The sequence below is a fragment of the Colobus angolensis genome, unplaced genomic scaffold (genome assembly GCF_000951035.1).
Source record: "Colobus angolensis palliatus isolate OR3802 unplaced genomic scaffold, Cang.pa_1.0 Scaffold10, whole genome shotgun sequence".
Classification (NCBI taxonomy): domain Eukaryota; kingdom Metazoa; phylum Chordata; class Mammalia; order Primates; family Cercopithecidae; genus Colobus; species Colobus angolensis.
Genome location: NW_012110919.1, coordinates 11,778,516 through 11,797,854, shown reverse-complemented (window position 1 = coordinate 11,797,854; position 19,339 = coordinate 11,778,516). Strand labels below are relative to the sequence as shown.

Genomic DNA, 19,339 nt, shown 5'->3' with positions numbered 1-19,339 from the left:
TTGTATTAACATTGAAACAGTGAAGTAGAGGAGAATGGGGCTAGGGGAAGGTCAAAAAATATTTTAGACTTAGTTATAATGTTGTAACTTTTAACACAGTGACCACATTAAGATTTGTCAGTCTCCTAGGGTATCATTTCCTGCCCTCAATTTTGCCAATTATATAATCAGATGCTATAAGCAGATATATTTAGATTCTGTAGAAGAGAAGGGTTTGCTTCATTTTCTTAAAACAATTTTAGGACTGTACAGCATTTTTGAGCTTCAATGAAAATTATAAACCTCTCTCTAGGAAAGACATATACAAAATACAGAAATTTTTCTAAATTAATACATGTTTAAGAGAAGTTTTATGCTCACTATAAAATTGAACAAAATGTACGGACAGCCTCCATCTACCTCTTCCCCTCAACCCCCCACACATGTGCAGCCTCCTCTACTTTCAACAACTAGCACCAGAGTGGCACATATTTTTTTACAAGCGATGAACCTATGCTGACACATCTTTATCAGTGAAAGACTATAGTTTACATTAGGGCTCAGTCTGGTGTTGTGTATTCTATGGGTTTTGACAAGTGTATAATAACATGTGCCCACCATTGGTAATATCATATAGAATGATTTCACTGCCCTGAAAATTCTCTGTAAAATGCATAGATTTTTAAATGTGGTCTCAAGTGACCCTGGCCCTCTGAAGCCCAATTATAGCCTCACATTCAGTCGGGGCTCCAGGAGAACAAGAATCTTTTACATGACCACTTTGGAATGACATTTTTTTGTCCCGTCTCTGTCCTGCAAATTCTGGATGGCAACCAGCTTTTGTTCCTTAAGCCCCAGGCTGGTATCAACTCATCATCTACACTGGCAGCTTCCATAGCTCTTGAGGACATGGCAGCAAATAGCTCTGCTTAGGAACAGTCTCAGCCCAGAGCAGTGTTTTTATTTTCCATAATCAGCAACATCCCACAGCAGGACTGTCTTCTCCATGCCCAGCTATATTATTTACCAGGTTTTCCAGATAACTGTGTTAAATATATCTACAGGACTTGAAAATGCAAAGCCATACCATTTCTCCTTTTCTTTACATTCATAACGTTAATTAAAGTGTAAGAGACCCAGATTATCTCAGGTTCATTGAGACCTGGAAAAAGCCATCTAAATCTCTTTAAAATGGGAAGCAAAATCTCAAAGTTTTGTTAGGATTTTATCTTAAAAAAATAAAAATTAATAAAAATTTATTTTATATTTATACATATTTATTTTAATCACCACAACCCTGTTATATTTCTTAATCCTAACAAATAACCAATCTTATTTTTGTCCTGTGTAATATTTGCAATTTTACTTTGCAATCAAGTTGCATTATATTAGTGTCATTTTATCACAAATTTACAAAGCAGATAGAGTAGGAATAGTAGATGTTCCTTTATGGCCAAAATTGGAAATGGGCAAACTGAGGGAGAAAATAATTCACTGTGAAGAGCAAAGAGGTTAGGGGATTCCAGAGCAGGGTGAGAGAAAGGAGAGAAAAGAGAGAAGGGAGAGAAAAGAGAGAAGGATGGATATTTGTACGTAATGATTTTTGCCTCCTCATACAGCTTGGTGACTAAGGACACTCGTATAGTGATGCCTGTTAGCTACATCGTCACTGGTAGAAACGACTGTGACAATAAAAAATACATGGGAGGAAAATTTTTCCTACTTCTTATTTTTAAAAAAATTTGAGGTAGTGTCTCACTATGTTACCCAGGCTAGAGTACAGTGGCATGATCATAGCTCACTGCAGCCTTGAACTCCTGAGCTCAAGCAATCCTTCCACCTCAGCCGCCCGAGCTGCTAGGATCGCAGGCACTCATCACTGTGTCTGGCTTGTTCCTATGTTTTTTAATTTCCCTTTATAATCTATGTTGCTACAGATTAAGATAAAAATGAGACTGAGAGCAAAGAGAAGGGAAATCTCTTTCTATGAAGAAAAGAACCTTTTCTGTCCTTTATGCACCCACCTAACGACAATGTGAGCCTTTGAAAATCTATCACATCATGATATGCATTCTCATGGCACTCATAATCCAGAGACTGTGAGCCACGGCAGTTCTGAGCTCCTCTAAGATGTCCCTAATCACAGCAGCATGGAGAGTTCATTGTGGTCTTTAATTAAAATGCTGATAAATGAAATGTCCAACAAACTATCCTAGACTGGTCTCTGGGTGAAACCAAATAGTGCTCGAAACTTTTCAGTTTCCCTACTGATGGTGCAATCACTCAAAAATGCACTAGGCAGGAGGTTTCAGGAAACGTCAAACTTGTTCCTGGGTTAACAAATCACCCCTGTCAGGTTGGAATGCTTAACGGCTAGGATCCCCCCGCTCCCCCATCATTCCCCATTTCAAGTTTTCCCAGCCTCCGCCAATATCGGAGTAGCCAGGAAGAGGCTTTGGAGTCAGAAAGACTCACCCTCAAATTTAGGTCCTGCGACTTCCTAACCATCTGCCTGTGCACAGGTTACTTGTCCTTTTTGAGTCTGTTTTCTCATCTGTAAAATGAGTATAAGAAAAACTCCTGGCTGGGTGCAGTGGCTCAAGCCTGTAATCCTAGCACTCTGGGACGCCGAGGTGGGCGGATCACCTGAGGTCAGGAGTTCGAGAGCAACCCAGCTAACATAGTGAAACCGCGTCTCTACTAAAAAGACAAAAATTAGCAGCATGGTGGCACGCACCTGTAGTGCCAGCTACTCAGGAGGCTGACGCAGGAGAATCACTTGAACCCAGGAGGCAGAGGTTGCAGTGAGCGGAGATCGCACCACTGCACTCCAGCCTGGGAGACAGCGAGGCTTTGTCTCAAAAAAAATAAAAAATAAAAAAATAAAGAAAAACTCCCATACAGGGTTGTTGTAAGAAGGAAACAGGCAGGTGAAGTAAAGGCTAGGACGTGTTAATAGGCACTGAAGAAAAGTTAGCTCCATCACACACTCATGCATACACACGTTTCTTTTCTTTTCCTTACAGAGCACAAGGGCCTCACAACCATTGGATATTCCATTGCAACTGGCCCGATCTTGGAGAGGTGGAAATGAGAGGAAGGACAAGGATTCCATGACTTTCCCTCTCCAGCTGGCGGGGAGAGGGCAAAGGTACATGGTGGGAAATTGCTGCAAATCTTGAGGAAGGGTCAAGACAGCTTTGTCCCTGGCCAGTACTTCATCAGTTAACCAGGAATTGCATCAGTATTTGTTGCGACATCCTCAGAAAACAGAAAAGTCCACGGTACAAATGGCACAGATCCATAATTTGGAGGACTGGGGGTAGGAAGGTAACACAAAGATAAAAGCATCTATCATTTTATAAAATCACAACTAGAAACAAAATGGTAGCTCCATGTACATCTTTCCCTCTCTTCTCCCTTCCTTTTTTTAGGAACAGAAAAAAAAATTATATATATATATAAACCACTTTATTTGTGACTGACATATAAAAGCTTTACATATTCCATGTATACACTTTGATGAGTCTGGGGATAGGTATACACTCATTAAATCATCATCACAATCTATACCATAAACCTATCCATCACCTCCAAAAATTTCTTCCTGCCTTCTTATTTATCACTAATATTATTTCTAAGGGTCCCTACCCCTCTTGTCAGTACTCCTGAAGTGGTTCTAAAACAGCACCAGAAACAGCATCAGATTTCTTTAAAGCTCAAAGCTCAGGTGTTTCTTAGAGGAAGAATTCAAGGTGAGTCACCTGTCATTCCCTCCTGCCCCTCCCTTCTAAATAAAAACCCAATTAAAAGAAGTAAGTGAGGCTCCACAGTTGCCCCATTCACTTTGTCAGTAAGGAGACAAAGAGATATCTTATCTATAGATTTAGTCCTTGGACAATTTCATTACTAAAGTTCTTCCTCATACTCACATTTCTATCTTTTAAAAATATTTCCATTTGATATTAATATTCGAAGTGCAAAGCAATAGAAGAATTTACAACTGAAGTCAAGAAAGAAGAATTTTTCCACCTACTCTTCTTTTAGGGAAAAATTTCATTTCAATTAAGCATAGGTTAAATGTCCTATTCTTACTTCCCAAGTCATCTGACATTAGCAATATTCCCAAACTCACTTCAAGATTTGATAAATCACCAAAATATAGCACACTATACAGGTCAAATTGTTTATGGAATCAGAACGGAAACATTTCTGAAATTTACTGTCTCCAGTGATTTACTCAGGTGACCACAATGTTAAAAGAATATTTCTAAATAAGTTTTCAATAGGTAAGCAACTGCTAAGACTCATTAACTTCTACTTCTGTTTCTTTTCATTTTTGAGTTTTTTTCTTTTTTTAATTTTCAGGACTTTATATCAAACTCTACTAACTTAGAATTCATTTATTGACATGAATTACTGATGTCAAAGAGAAACTTTTAAGTGACTGTTTTTTCTCTGTTGCCATGAGATAGATACCCCACTCCCAAAGGAATTAGGTACTTACTTGGATTGTTTTGGGTCAGAGATGGACTTTCAAGGCCCTGGGAGGATTCTGAATCGAGTCTTCCTCTCCAGATTCCAGCAATTTTGCTACGAATGCTCAGAATCCAATTTCGCATTAGGATAAGTCAGGGAGACAATGAGGTGAGGAGGAGGAGAGAGTTCTAGTATGCTGTGCATGATCACAGGCGGCCTTCCGGGCTAGCAGCAGCATCTCTTCCTTGGCTCTGTGCCTCATGGACACAGATTAGTCATTAACAATCCTTCCCTGCTAAATGATGTAAACATAGAAAGGAACCTTGGGAGAGCCTCGAGATTCCCAAGGCAAACCCACAGAGTCCCAGAATGAGGAATGTGACCAAACCAAGGAGCCCTGCAGCTTGCCTTTGGAAACACTTCTTCTCTGGCCATTTTGGGGACTCCTGGGCACCCATATTTCTGTGCACATTAACTAAAACCAAACCGTCATCTTCCCTCTCTCTCACTCCAACTTCTTTGAATAGCTCTATCACTTCCCAGGGACTGAAAGCTGGGAGGTTTTTTGACTCTTCCCTCTGCCCAGCCACTCATATCAAACAATAATAGATTTGGGTTGATTGTATCTTTGGAATGTCTCTTATTTCCAACCCACGTTGTTCTTCTCCTAATTTGGGCCTATCATAGCTTCCTTTCTGGATGACATTGGTCCCATAACCCCTTTTTCTTCTTTTCCCTTCTTCTGTTTTCCAAATTGTACAGCAGTGTGGAAGCATGGACTCTGGTTAGATGCCAACTCTTTAGTCACAGCCTTGAGCAAGACCCTTAGCCTCTCTGAGTCTCAGTTTCCTCATCTGTAGAATGGATATGGAGAAACCCTCTCATGAACTGTGATGAGAATTACATGAGCAGTTAAAATGTTTATAAAAGAGTGTGGCAGATAGCAATCACCCAACAATTTGTGGCCATTATTATTTCTTTCCTTCATTAGTTGAACCATCATTGATTGATTGTCAGCCTACTATGTACCCAGCAACTTGCTAGGTGCTCCCCTCATCAAAAATCCCCAATGCACTCTCTATGCCTAAAAAACAAACACAAAAATGCATGACATTTAGAACCCCTTCCACCCTTGAAGATCTAGCCCTAATGTCTCTAGGATTTTCTCACATTCTGTCTCCAGACATCCCAATCTCTGCCAACCTGTACCAAGCTCTCCCGCCTCCACTCCTTTGCACAAACTCTTCCTTTTACCTCAGTTACCTTCTTTGCACACTCACACATCTTCCAGGCATGAAACAGAAGCAGAGTGCTCCCTGAAGCCAGCCCCATTCCTCATCTGCCCCTACTCTCCCTACCAAACTCCCCTGATCTTTCATTTATAGTTTCCTTGCTGTCCCTTAACTCCTCTGACCTTATATATTATAGTTTTCTACTTGTTTTATCTCTTTTACAAAAACCAGGCATGGTAGTAGACTTGTCTTTGTATCTACTGCCTGGCTTAGCACAGTGCCTGTCACAGAAAAAGCATTGTGTAACTCTCTGTTAATCAATGAGTGAGCTGCGAACCAACTTTGCAAAGTAGCATGGCTGCACATGCACGTGTGTGTGTGTGTGTGTGTGTGTGTGTGTGTGTGTGATGTGTGCATTTCCCATCTGTGATGTGTGTCATTTGTTTCCTGTCACAAGGTCAGCTGGTAGAAGATCTACATTCAAACCTGTTAGAAATGTTATATTCTACTTCTCTTATAAAATAGCCTTTTTGTAGGTCCTACAGGCTCCCACTTCCTACCTACTTCTGGGGGTTCCCAATGTACTATGGTGCATCCTCCAGCCCCTTTGGCACAAGGAAGAGGGGCTCCCCAGGCCTGTACATTTTCATTTGAAGAGAGTTTGAGCTGACACTCACTGCACTCTGCAGCTATGGGCTGCCTGAGGGACTCCTATGTGACTTCTATGTGACACCAAGCCCATTTCTTCTTGGATGATGAGAGTTTGTACTGTGATTTCATTCTCTCCAGCAGAGAAGGAGGCAATGACTGAAGACACAGACTCTGGCACTGGACTGGCTGGGTTCAAATCCCAGCTCTGCCACTTACAAGCTGTGTGATCTTAAACCTTTGGCTTTTACTTAACATCTGTCTCAGTTTCCCCATCTGTAAAATAAAGGTATAATTACTATGTATTTCATATGAGGTTATTGTAAGGATTTAATGAATTAATCTATGCAAAGTACTGGTACCTGACACACAGAAAGTGCTGTGTAGGGGTTAACTGTTGTTATTTTCTCTGGGCCTTCACACTGACAATCGTATTTGCCCACTGGACTGGATACTCCCTGAGGGTGGCATGTATTTCTCACCCTTTTGAATCTCCAAAGGTGTAGCACATAGTGCTGGGCATGACATAAGTGCCCATTCAAAAATTTCAACAATTATTTTTCTTCTCTTTATACCACACAATCAATCCATTAGCAAATGTTTAAGTTTTACCTTCACAGTATATGTATTGAATCTGATACCTTCCTACCACCTCCACTGTCATCTGTCTGGTCCATGCCAGGTTTCTTGCACCTGGGTTTGTGCCATGGCCTCCTAAGTGGCCTCCTTATTTCCATGCTTGCACTCTGTCATTTGTTCCCAGCATTGCAACCAGAGTGATCCTACCAAAACCAAAGGATCATATCGTTCTGTTGCTCGAAACCCCCACTGGCTTTCATCTCTCTCAGAGTAGTGGCCAAACTTCTTACAGTGACCCCAAGGATCTGAATGACCCTGAATCCGACCACATCCCACCATAGCTCTAACTTTCTCTATCACTCACCCTGTCATGAGTGACATGTGACATGTCATGAGGCCTCCTTGTTGTTCTCTGAACTCATAAAGCACATTCTCTCCCCAGGGCCCCTGTACTTTCTGTTCCATCGCCTGGATTGATTTTTGCCCAGAGACCTTCCATTGCATGCTACAGGTTTCTACTCATCTTACCAGAGAGGCCTTTCCTGGACACACCAAATACAATGCCATTTCTCTCCTCAGTCCAGGATATCTCTTCTCATTCTTTTTTTTTAGGAGACAGAGTCTGGCTCTGGCTCTGTCGTCTAGGCTGGAGAGCAGTGGCGTGATCTTGGCTCACTGCAACCTCAGCATTTCGGGTTCAAGCAATTCTCCTGCCTTGGTCCCCCGAGTAGCTGAGACTACACGCACATTCCACGACACCCAGCTAATTTTTTGTATTTAGTAAAGATGGGTTTTTGCCATGTTGCCTGAGCTTGTCTCAAACTCCTAAGCTCAAGCGATCTTCCCATCTCAGCCTCCCAAAACACTGGTATTACAGGCATGAGCCACCACACCTGGCCTCTCCGCTCATTCTTACCTTGCTTTATTTTACCCTGTAGCACTAAGCACTGAGCACCACTTGGCATACATAGACATATTTCATGTCTCTCTCACTATATGAAACATAAATAGACGACTACACCTATCTTGTTCACCACTGTGTCCCTGATAACTGGATGCCCCAGGCAATGTGCTAGTGCTGAGTAGGAGCAAAACCCAAGCTCTGAAAGCTCACCATCCCATGAAGGAGGGAGACTCAGTAAAATAATAACAGCAATAATAATAATAAAGTAAATCCCATAAAGAATGAATAACATTCACTTGTGTTATGTGATAAGATGGAAAAGTTCAGGGTGTCGCAATACTCTCCATTAATCATAACAAACAGAAAATGTGCTCTGTGTTCATGGGATTAATTCTAACTAGTACAGAAAGAAAGAAGGGGAAAAGGAACAAGCATTTACTGAGAAGCTAATATTTTCCAAACAGTAAGTTAAGCACTGGTGAATCAGCAGTGAACAAAATGATGTGGTCCCTGCAGTGATGCAATTTACAGCCTGCTGTGGGAGACAGACAATTAATAAAAACTACACAGATAATCTTGTAAGTTCTCTTGTGACAGCATGTTATGAAGGAGAAGTACAGGGTTCTGTGGTTGTATTTAGCAGGGAGCCCCCACCATGTCAAAGGGGTTTAAAAAGCCTTCCCCTAAGAAAGTGATGTTTTGGCTAAGACGGAAAGATCTCTGATGTGTTGGGAGTGAAAGGCGCTGAGGAGGAGAAAAAGGAGCATTTCAGGGTAAGGAAAAGACAGCAGCAAAGGCTCTAAGACAGGAGAGAGATTGGAGAATCCCATGAAATAAAGAGGATAATGTCTTTCAAGGAAGAATGTAGGGGAGGAACAAAGAAATAGGGGTAGAACAGGAGATGGGAGCAGTGGAGTGCTGGTAAGTGATTAACAACCAGCTCTCAGAGAGGTGTGTGAATATATACATATAAACATTTATTTTAAATTTTACTGATAGAACAGATAAGTAACACATGTTTACAAATAATAATAAATATACAATTTCTGTATATTGTAAATTCCATGTAGCCAGTGAGTCAACTGGAATGTTTTCATTGAGTTTTGCTCTTTTTTTTTTTCTTTTTTTTTGAGACGGAGTCTCGCTCTGTCGCCCAGGCTGGAGTGCAGTGGCCGGATCTCGGCTCACTGCAAGCTCCGCCTCCCAGGTTCACGCCATTCTCCTGCCTCAGCCTCCCGGGTAGCTGGGACTACGGGCGCCGCCACCTCGCCCGGCTAGTGTTTTGTAGTTTTTAGTAGAGACGGGGTTTCACCGTGTTAGCCAGGATGGTCTCGATCTCCTGACCTTGTGATCCGCCCGTCTCGGCCTCCCAAAGTGCTGGGATTACAGGCTTGAGCCACCGCGCCCGGCCGAGTTTTGCCAAACTCTTGTATTGACAGCCAACTTATGGTTGCCGTTCAACCATGGTTTGACAAATGGAATCGCACTCCAGACCACCAATCCTTTCCCCAATATAAACATCGTTCTAAAATGTTATATGTGATCTACTGTTAAACTGTGATTTTCATACAAATTATTTTTGTTAAACTGAACCCTCTTTGAGTTCCAACTTTATGTATGTTGGAAATTCACTTGTTCATGAGTGATATGGGTAGCTTCTTAGCTGAATCAAATAATAGTTTTCGTATACTGGGAGAACATTTCTTCAGTTATGGTATGTGTTCTTCACAATGTAACAGCTACTAACATCATGCACTTTTAAGTTTTATCTCTTTGTTAACAGTTTCTTTATCACTAAGACTAATGGTCAACAAACATTTTCTTTAAAGAGCCAAAAAGTAAATATCTTAGGCTTTGCAGACCACACCTAGTCTCTGCTATGTTTTACAATCCTCTGAAAACGTAGAACTTCTTAGCTTGAGGGATGTATATAAACATCCGTGGGCCAAATTTTGCCCACTGACCTTAATTTGCCAACTTCTTAGACCAGTAGCTCTCAGCAATTCTGTTCCCCAAGGCATATTTGGCAATATCTGGATACAGTTGTGGTTGTCACAACTCGGAGGGAGTGTCATTTAGTAAAGAGAGACCAGAATGCTGCTAAACATCCCACAATGCACAGCTTCTCCCTCCACAACGAAGAATTATGCAGCCCCAAATATCAATAGTGCCGAAGTTGAACAAGCCTGCCTTAGAAAATTGACAATACAATAAATCAGGTCTTGATTTGTAAATTTTTTTCATGTCATAAATATTCTAATCATGGCCAATTTCAAACTACCAATGTAATGTCACCTACCAATGGACTTGGGGAGGATGTAAACTGGCACACCATTATATGCCACCACACAGATGCACTAGGCATAAATAACCACAAGAGCATAGATGACCATAAAATAGCAAAATAATTAGGGCATGATAAGTTTTGAGTATTTATTACTTTTGTTTGTTTTAATGTCTTTAATTATAAGTTTATATAATTTAATTTTTGATAAGGGCTATGTTTAACAACAACCAGCTCAGAATGCCCTGAAAATTTAACAACGGACTCTCATGAACCAGGGTAAGCTGGCTCCAGGGCAGCCTTGGGAGAATGAAAGCTTCTTTCACTTAGTCCTTACAAGTTAGGAGCCAGACAGTATTATCTTCCTTTAACAAATGAGGAGACTAAGCCTGAGAGATTCAGGCAAAGAGACAAAGACTTATGCAAAAGAGACAAAGCAGGGGCTTTAAATACAGGTTTGTTTTCTCCAAAGCTGATAGACTTTCTCCTATCCTGTACTCCACTATCAATCCAGGGAAAGTGAGATCAAAATATTTATTCTGTGAAATGCTTATCAGTACTGGGACATTTTTGTTGTTGTTGTTGTTGTTGTTTTAATTTATTTATTTTTATTATACTTTAAGTTCTAGGGCACATGTGCATAACGTGCAGGTTTGTTACATATGTATACTTGTGCCATGTTGGTGTGCTGCACCCATCAACTCATCAGCACCCATCAATTCATCATTTATATCATGTATAACTCCCCAATGCAATCTCTCCCCCCTCCCCCCTCCCCATGATAGGCCCCAGTGTGTGATGTTCCCCTTCCCGAGTCCAAGTGATCTCATTGTTCAGTTCCCACCTATGAGTGAAGTACTGGGACATTTTAATTAATTGCTGAATGGAATAGAGATAGCAGTCATTAACATATTGTTAGTGATCAACTCTGGTATAATATTACAAATATAGCAGAAAGGCCATCCTGCCAAAAAAGATTTGCATCCTTAGAAATTATTGTTATTTTTATTAATATTTTTACTTCCTTACCCTTTCCAGGATTCTCTCTTTTCAATTAAACATCTGCACTCCTCACCTCTCGCCCTCAGTGAATTAGTTCACAACAGATCAGGAACTGTAAGATTCTGAAACAAACAGGAAACAAAACAGGTAAACCTTGAATATTAGTATATCAAGGGAGGGGTCTATGCCAGACTCTGAGGCCTGAGTGAGCACTACAGTCAGAGTACAGTGTCAGGGCATTCAGCTTCACAAGGGGTGGCCACGAAGGGGACACTGAAATGGACAAGGAAAGGGAAGGAGAAAGAGCATGGATAATCCAACTGGCCTCTGTACCCACTGGCTCAGGCTTGGCTGTGAGTGTGAGTCTTTGTCCCAACATGTAATCAATCTATTGGAAAGTGCTTGGTGGCTGCAGCCTTCAATCACTTCTTTTTTCTTTATTAGACAACACAGCACTCCAGCAGCTGAGTTCTCAGAAGGAGACAAAATTTCCAAGACCTAAAGGCAACATGGTAGGGGTGGTACTGAAAGCATGGATGTTAGGGTCAGAGGCCTGGGTCTGAATGCTGGGTCTGATCACGTGACCTTCGGCAAGTCAATCTCTGGGACCTTAGTTTCTTCATACAAAAAATATACATAATAGTAGGGAATGAATTCCTATGTCATAAGGTTATTGTCAGGATCAACCTGAAATATCACATGAAAATGTGTGGTAAAAAACATTGAAGAGAAGAAAATGGCATACTCCACTAGATATGAAGTCTTCCAGAAGCTAGCAGCCATATGGGAGCCCCATCCACCCCTACAGTCAGCTGGGTTTTTTTTTTTTTTTTTTTTTTGAGACAGTGTTGCTCTGTCACCTAGGCTGGAGTGCAGTGGCATGACCATAGCTCACTGTAATCTCGAACTCCTGGGCTCAAGCAATCCTCCTGCCTCAGCCTCCCAAGTAGAGCTGTGACTACAGGCCTGTGCCACCATGACTGGCTATTTTTTAAATTTTTTGTTGATTTTTTTTTTTTGAGATGGAGTCTCCCTCTGTCGCCTAGGCTGGAGTGCAATGGCACCATCTCAGCTCACTGCAACCTCCCTCCGTCTTGTAGGGTCAAGCGATTCTCCTGCCTTAGCCTCCTGAGTAGCTGGGATTACAGGCATGCACCACCACACCTGACTAATTTTTGTATTTTTATTAGAGATGGGATTTCACCATGTTGGTCAGGCTGGTCTTGAACTCCTGACCTCATGATCTGCCTACCGTGGCCTCCCAAAATGCTAGGATTACAGGTGTGAGCCACCACGCCCGGCCCTTGTTGATAATTTTTAAATTTTTTGTTGCCCAGGCTGGTCTTGAACTCCTGGCCTCAATAGATTTTCCTGCCTCAGGCTCCCAAAGCACTGGGATTACAGGCATGAGCCATTGCACTATTTTAAGTAACTGAAATCAAGCTATTTTAAGTGACTCACTGAAGTCCCTGGGTCCATGTTGTGGAGAAACTATTCTACAGGTGGATGAAGAATGAAGCTGAAGCTTCATCAGAGCTTGGACAGCCAGCGCTAATGATTAGAACTCTTTAAAAAGAAAATATCCACAAACTGCTTTATTGATTATGTGACCCAGGAGATAAAATATAACTATATTGTAGTTAGACAGTCTCAAATGAGTTTCTTCACTTATCCTACATCAAATGCATGTTGCTTTCATTATCTTCCCTGCCCCACTCTTCTTTTTAGAGGGGCCCTATATTGGTTATTTTATTTATTTTTATTTTTTATTTTTGGAGACAGAGTCTCGCTCTGTTGCCCAGGTTGGAGTACAGTGGCGTGATCTCGACTCACTGCAAGCTCCGCCTCCCGGTTCACGCCATTCTCCTGACACAGCCTCCCAAATAGCTGGGACTGCAGGTGCCTGCCACCACACTCAGCTAGTTTTTGTATTTTTAGTGGAGACAGGGTTTCACTGTGTTAGCCAAGATGGTCTCGATCTCCTGACCTTGTGATCTGCCCACCTTGGCCTCCCAAAGTGCTGGGATTATAGGCGTGAGCCACCACGCTTGGCCTATTTTTTTAATTAAACAAGTCATTTAAATTTAAATTACACAATGGTCATTGTAGAAAGGTTGGGACAACCTTTCTAAAAGTAGTTTGTTAAGTTTACTGTAGAGTCTGTAAGTTTTCTGTAGAAAATACAGAAAATCAAAAAGAAGAAAATAAAATTCCCCCACAATCTTACAACCCATGTGTTATGGACTGAATTGTAATCTCCTCAAAATTCACAAGTTGAAGCCCTAATCTCAAATGTGATCATAGTTGGAGATAGGGCCTTTGAGGAGATAATTATGATTAAATTAGATCATAAGGATTGGACCCTACTCCAATAGGACTGGTGTCTTTATAAGAAGAGGAAGACGTACTGGAAGTATGCATGCACAGAGGAAAGACCATGTGAGGACACAGCAAGAAGGTGGCCATCTTCAAGCCAAGGAGAGAAACCCCAGGAGAAAACAAACCTACCAACACCTTGAGCTTGGACTTCCAGCCTCCAGAACTGTAAGAAATAAATGTCTACTGTTTAAGCCACCCAGTCTGTGGTATTTTGTTATGGCCATCCTAGCAAACTAATACACCATAGATTCAGAGAATACACTGTTAATAGTTGATATGTTTTCTTCTAAATGTTTAAATACAGTTTTTTTGTTTGTTTATTTGTTTGTTTGTGAGACAGAGTATTACTCTATTACCTAGGCTGGAGAGCAGTGGTGCAGTCTGAGCTTACTGCAACTTCTGTCTCCTGGGTTCAAGTGATTCTCCCACCTCAGCCTCCCTAGTAGCTGAGAATACAGGCATGCACCACCATACTTAGCTAATTTTTATATTTTTAGTAGAGATGGGGTTTCACCATGTTGGTCAGGCTGGTCTCGAATTCCTGACTTCAAGTGATCCACCCACCTTGGCCTCCCAAAGTGCTGGGATTACAGGTGTGAGCCACCATGGCTGGCCTTAAACACACATAAATTTATATAAATCCTCATCTTTTTCATACTGATAGTATATACTGTTCTGTATCTGCTTTCCTCAATTAACATATCATAAATATTTTTATCACTAAAACTTTCATTACATATATGACTTAATGGCAGTACATTCAGTGCATAGATATAGGTCCTCCTTTAACTAATTCTCAACTGTTGATCATTTAAGTTGTTTCCAATTTTCCTCCACTATATAAATGATATTGCATTGATCATCCTTTGTAGCTAAGTCTTTGCCTACATCAATGATTATTTCCTTGGCCTGATTTTTAAAGGTGAAATCACTGAGTCAGAGTGAACACATTTTTAAGACTCTACAGTAAACTTAACAAACTACTTTTAGAAAGATTGTCCCAATTTAGATTCCACTATTAGAGTTCAAATATTTCTATTTCTTGCCCTATTAGCAGCTCATATGGGCCTTGGTGGTTCCTTTTCTAGAGGAGGTTTTCAGTGAAATAACTTCAGGCTTCACCTACAGCTCCCAGCAGATAAGCAACATAGACATTCAAGCAGTATTTTTTGAACTGTGTGATATGTCCCATTAGCGGTTCATAAAATCAATGTAGTGGGTCATGACTGGCACTTGTGTTCAATGAAATGGTATATAAAAGAACAGCAGAGCAAATATTTGCATTGTGAGTAAAAACATCCATTAATAGAGCTTTTATTTACTTGTATATGTGTGTGTTGATGAGACCTGGATTTCAAGGTAACACTGTTGTAAGGTCACAGTTTAGAAAGTTTGAAAAGTACTGGTGAGTCAAAAGTTCAATGAATCGGGGCCCAAAAGACTTTGATTCTGGGCCTAATTTGAAGGGGAAGGAAGGCACACAAAATTAGCTACTGAAAAATATATACCATAAGTTATGGTTTATAATAGAGGAAATTGTACATTTCAGGGCATGGAAAATAATCTGCACCTCCCTTCTCCTTGTATTTTAGTCACATTACATCTATGGTTGTCGATCTGCCTCTGCCTCTCCCCAGATGTGTTTAATATTCTTCAGTCATCATTTGAAATTATTAATAATTTTAAACCAGAGGTACCATATTTTTACTTTGCACTGAGCCCCTACAAATTATGTAGCCATTCTTCTCCATTAATTCAGACAACATGCCGTCTTCCTGACAGAAAAGTGGAATTCATTTACTTGGCAATGCTGAGAGCTGAAGCAAGAACTCTCAGCCTTGGTGGATAAGGTAAGAGCTGCTTTGAGGGTTTATGACATACACTATTGCAAGGAATCAGCTGTGCACTAGACCACACACAAGGCAATCTGTAGCTGTTTAGAACTTTTGTTCTGCCCAAGGCTTGTGTTCAATTGTTTCAGTCCCAGCTGGAATAGATTGTCCAAACTGCATTCAACTATTATAAAGAAGTCTTAAAATAGGATGACCCACTTAATACCATGTGCTACTATATGGGTTAATTGGATGTGAAACATTCACAGCAGGTCCTCAATAAAAGATATAATAGAAAGATGAAGGTCACTGTTGGGCCTGAGTGCTATATTATGTCCAACCAGCATTGAAAACCCAAAAGTTGCTAAATGATTAATAGGTAGAACAAATTACCATATTTGGGGATATGGCCTGTTTTATATTTGGAAAAGCCCCCATCTATTTGTGAAATCTAGCTGATAGCTCAACGGTAAACTATCTTTCTTCAACAGAGATAAAGCTACTTATCATCAGAAAAGTGTGAAGTTAGAGCTTTCGCAGTGATTGTAATGACACGTTTACACTATTCTTTATGTGCTTCAGGGGCTGGGAATAGGTTGTAACTATGGAGCAAAGTCAGATATGATGACAGTCAGAAAGAATACTGGCCTCCTTAGAAATGAGTCTGAAACAGAGGAGCCAACCAGGTACTTTTCCACAGGAGCCAATCAGTCTTTACACACAGAATGAGTATTTATCAAGCATCTTCCACTCAAAGGCTTTGAACACCCTTTGCAGAATTCCCTAATCAGACATGGTTCATGTGAGTTTTCTCTCTCCTCTGTGCTCTCAAAGCACCCCATGCTCACCCTCTCAAATTATTTTTTGTTCTTTATTGTGAATGTTTATTTTTTTACCTGTCTCCTTCACTAGCCTTCAAGTTACTTGAAGGTAAGTACTGTGTTATAGTTTTTTTAATCTCTGTATCCCTAGACCTGGAACAGCACCAAGCCTGCTGTAGGTGCTTGATAAATTTGTACAGTTAAGTAAAAGATCAAATGGCATATGATACATAAAGAACTCTTACAAATCAATATAAAAAAGACCAACAACACAAAAGTGAAATGGGTGAAGCATATGAGAAGGCAGTACACAGAAAAGGAAGTGTAAAGGACTGTTAAACACATAAAAGGACATTAAAACTCAATCATAATATGAACCGTAATAAAAGACAAAAAAGAAAATGTGTAAATGGCTGTTAAATCTTCTTCTTCTTTTTTTTTTTTTTTTTTTTTGACAGTCTTGCTCTTTTGCCCAGGCTGGAGTGCAGTGGTGTGATCTCAGCTCACTGCAACCTCTGCTTCCCAGATTCAAGCGATTCTCATACCTCAGCCTCTCAAATAGTTGGGACTACAGGCACACACCACCACGCCTAGCAACTTTTTTTGTATTTTTAGTAGAGAGGGTTTCACCATGTTGGCCAGGCTGATTTGGAACTCCCGGTCTCAGGCAATCCATCTGCCTTGGCCTCCGAAAGTGCTGGGACTACTGTCGTGAGCCACTGTGCCTAGCCTAAATGGCTGTTAAGTCTATTAAAAGACATTCAAACTCAATCACAATAAGATAAATGCAAACCACACTGAGGTATCATTTTTCACCTATTAGATGGGCAAAGATAAAAAGAAGTTCTACCCACACATATTACTGGAAATGACGCAAATTGGTACAATCTCCAAGGAGGACAAATTGCAAGTGTTCATAACCTTTTACTTAGCAATTCCACTTCCCAGAATTTATCCTAAAAGATATACGCACATATGTATGAAGTGATATGTGAATGCATAGCTAACTAACTGCACCTTTTCTGGTATGCTCCAGAGCTGGTTATTAGAATATTGAAATGCTTGGGCCATGCCTGTAATTCCAGCACTTTAGGAGGCCGAGATGGGTGGATCACCTGAGGTCAGGAGTTCAAGACCAGCCTGGACAACATGGTGAAACCCCGTCTCTACTAAAAATACAAAAATTAACCAGGCATGATGGTTCACACCTGTAATCCCAGCTATTCAGGAGGCCGAGGCAGGAGAATCACTCGAACCTGGGAGGTGGAGGTGGCAGTAAACTAAGATCGTGCCACTGCACTCCAGTTTGGGTGACAGAGCAAGACTCTGTCTCAAAAAAAAAAAAAAAAAAAAAAAAGCTTACTTATTGATGAGTAAATGCTGCTGTCTTGCCATACAATCCCTCGCCAAGAACTCCTAGCCTTTGCTGCAACCCAGCAAATCAACAGGTAAATGTCCGAGACCACATGGTTCCTCTGGAACCCTGCTTCAGCACTATGGCCAGCATCATTCTGATTCATCAGTGCCCATGCTGTAATAGTTGTTAAATATTTGGGCATCACTCCTATGTTCAAGGTTATTTACTGCAGCACAAAACGCAGTAGCAAAACTTGAGAAATAACCTAATCAATAGCTAATGTTTACTGGAGTTTACTATGTGCCATTCACTGTTCTAAGTACTTGACATTAATTAACATATTTAATCCTCACAGCAACCCTAAGAGGAGATGCAATTGTAATTGCCAGTTTACAAGTGAGAAAACTGAGGCACAGAGAAGTTAAGTAAGTTGTCCAAGATCATATAGCTAATATGTGATCAAGCCAGAAGTCTGTCAAGGTAGTCTGATTCCAAAGTCTATGTTCCTAAAATCAAAGTCCTTCAGGAGGGATTGATGAAATAAATTAGGGTTTATCCATGGAACGGAGTATTATACAGCCATAAAGAAGATGGAGAAGCTCTTTATAAACATGACGGAATACTCACCAAGCTATACTTATAATTGAAAATAAAGCACAGAAAACTGTGTGCAGTAGATATCTGATGTGTGGATAACATATATATGTGTATGTGTACATATGTATGTGTATATCTATTAAAAATTGTATAAATGTGTATATGTATATGTAAAATCACAAAATAGGTAAGTGGGATATGTCTGGAATGATATACAAAAAAACTGGTAACACTAGTCCTGTGCCTCTGGGGGACAAGTTATTAGGAAAAAATGCTTGCTGTGTGTGCCTTTTGTACCTTTTTAATTTTATACCATGTGAAAGTTTTGCCTGTCTTAAAAATTAGACTACAAATTGATCATAAAAAAGAACGATATGACACATACATAAAAATTCTGAGGCAGAAAATAAAAAGAGCTTAGAAGGGAATAGAAAAGGCACGTAGCTAGCCAAGGGTGGGCGAGATTCCAAGCTCCTGGTCATAAGGAATTGCTGAGCACTTGAGTAGGGGATTTCAAGGATATTTGGAGGATGGGGAACGGCATCCTAGGGAGAGAAGCTGAGTTAGGGAGACTGACAAATTTTAACAATAGTGATCCACACATGAGGTGAAGGGCCTGGAGGCACCCGCGCCCTGCACAATTCCAAGTGGATGCGTGGAAACCAAGAAAGATCTGTGTGTGCAGAGAGTCTAAGAGGGGCTGTCAGGGCCCCCAGTGGCTGAATGAGTTTAGAAGCCAGGGAAATTCAGAGGAATAAAAACTAGAAGTGCCCAAACCTCATCCTGCCCCCACATCCATTGCTGACAAGGAACGAAGCTGTGGAGCTATCCCCAAGGAACTGGGCAAAAAACAAAGAAGTAATTGAAGGGTTGGGAGAAAATAGGGCCAAGGAAAAGCAGTTCAAGAAGCTGGGATTGTTGGTTCTGAAGGAGGAAAATTACTGTCCCCTACTAGACGACACATCGTTGTTAGTGGGACAGTGACCAGCTGTTCTTGGCCGCCACAAAGGAGACAAAGAGGGAAAGGGCTTCGACGCAGCATGAGCAATTCAAATTAGACCCAGAGAAAACCTTTCTGTCAGAATAAAGCTAAGTTGCTAAGTACCGAAGGGACAGATTCTCAGGGAAGATGTGGTATCACTATCCCTCCCTCCAGATTAGACTTGGAGATGTGGATGTCAATCAGGTTTGAATTCTTCTGCTGGACAAGTCAGTCACCTTGCCTGCTTCCCAGTGTCTTCATCTT

The 19,339-nt window shown here is 40.9% G+C and overlaps 1 protein-coding gene across 4 annotated transcripts in view; it reads right to left on the bottom strand.

Moving 5' to 3' along the window:
- NR1H4 (nuclear receptor subfamily 1, group H, member 4) overlaps nt 1-4,838 on the bottom strand; it is an 83,100-nt gene extending 78,262 nt beyond the window's left edge. For 3 of the 4 annotated variants that reach the window (XM_011934686.1, XM_011934702.1, XM_011934710.1), the window contains exon 1: nt 4,487-4,838. The gene's annotated coding sequence lies outside the window, so the exon portion shown is untranslated. The remainder of the gene's footprint in view (nt 1-4,486) is intronic. The other variant, XM_011934693.1, reaches the window with a different exon arrangement.
- Between the last annotated feature and the right edge of the window lie 14,501 nt (nt 4,839-19,339).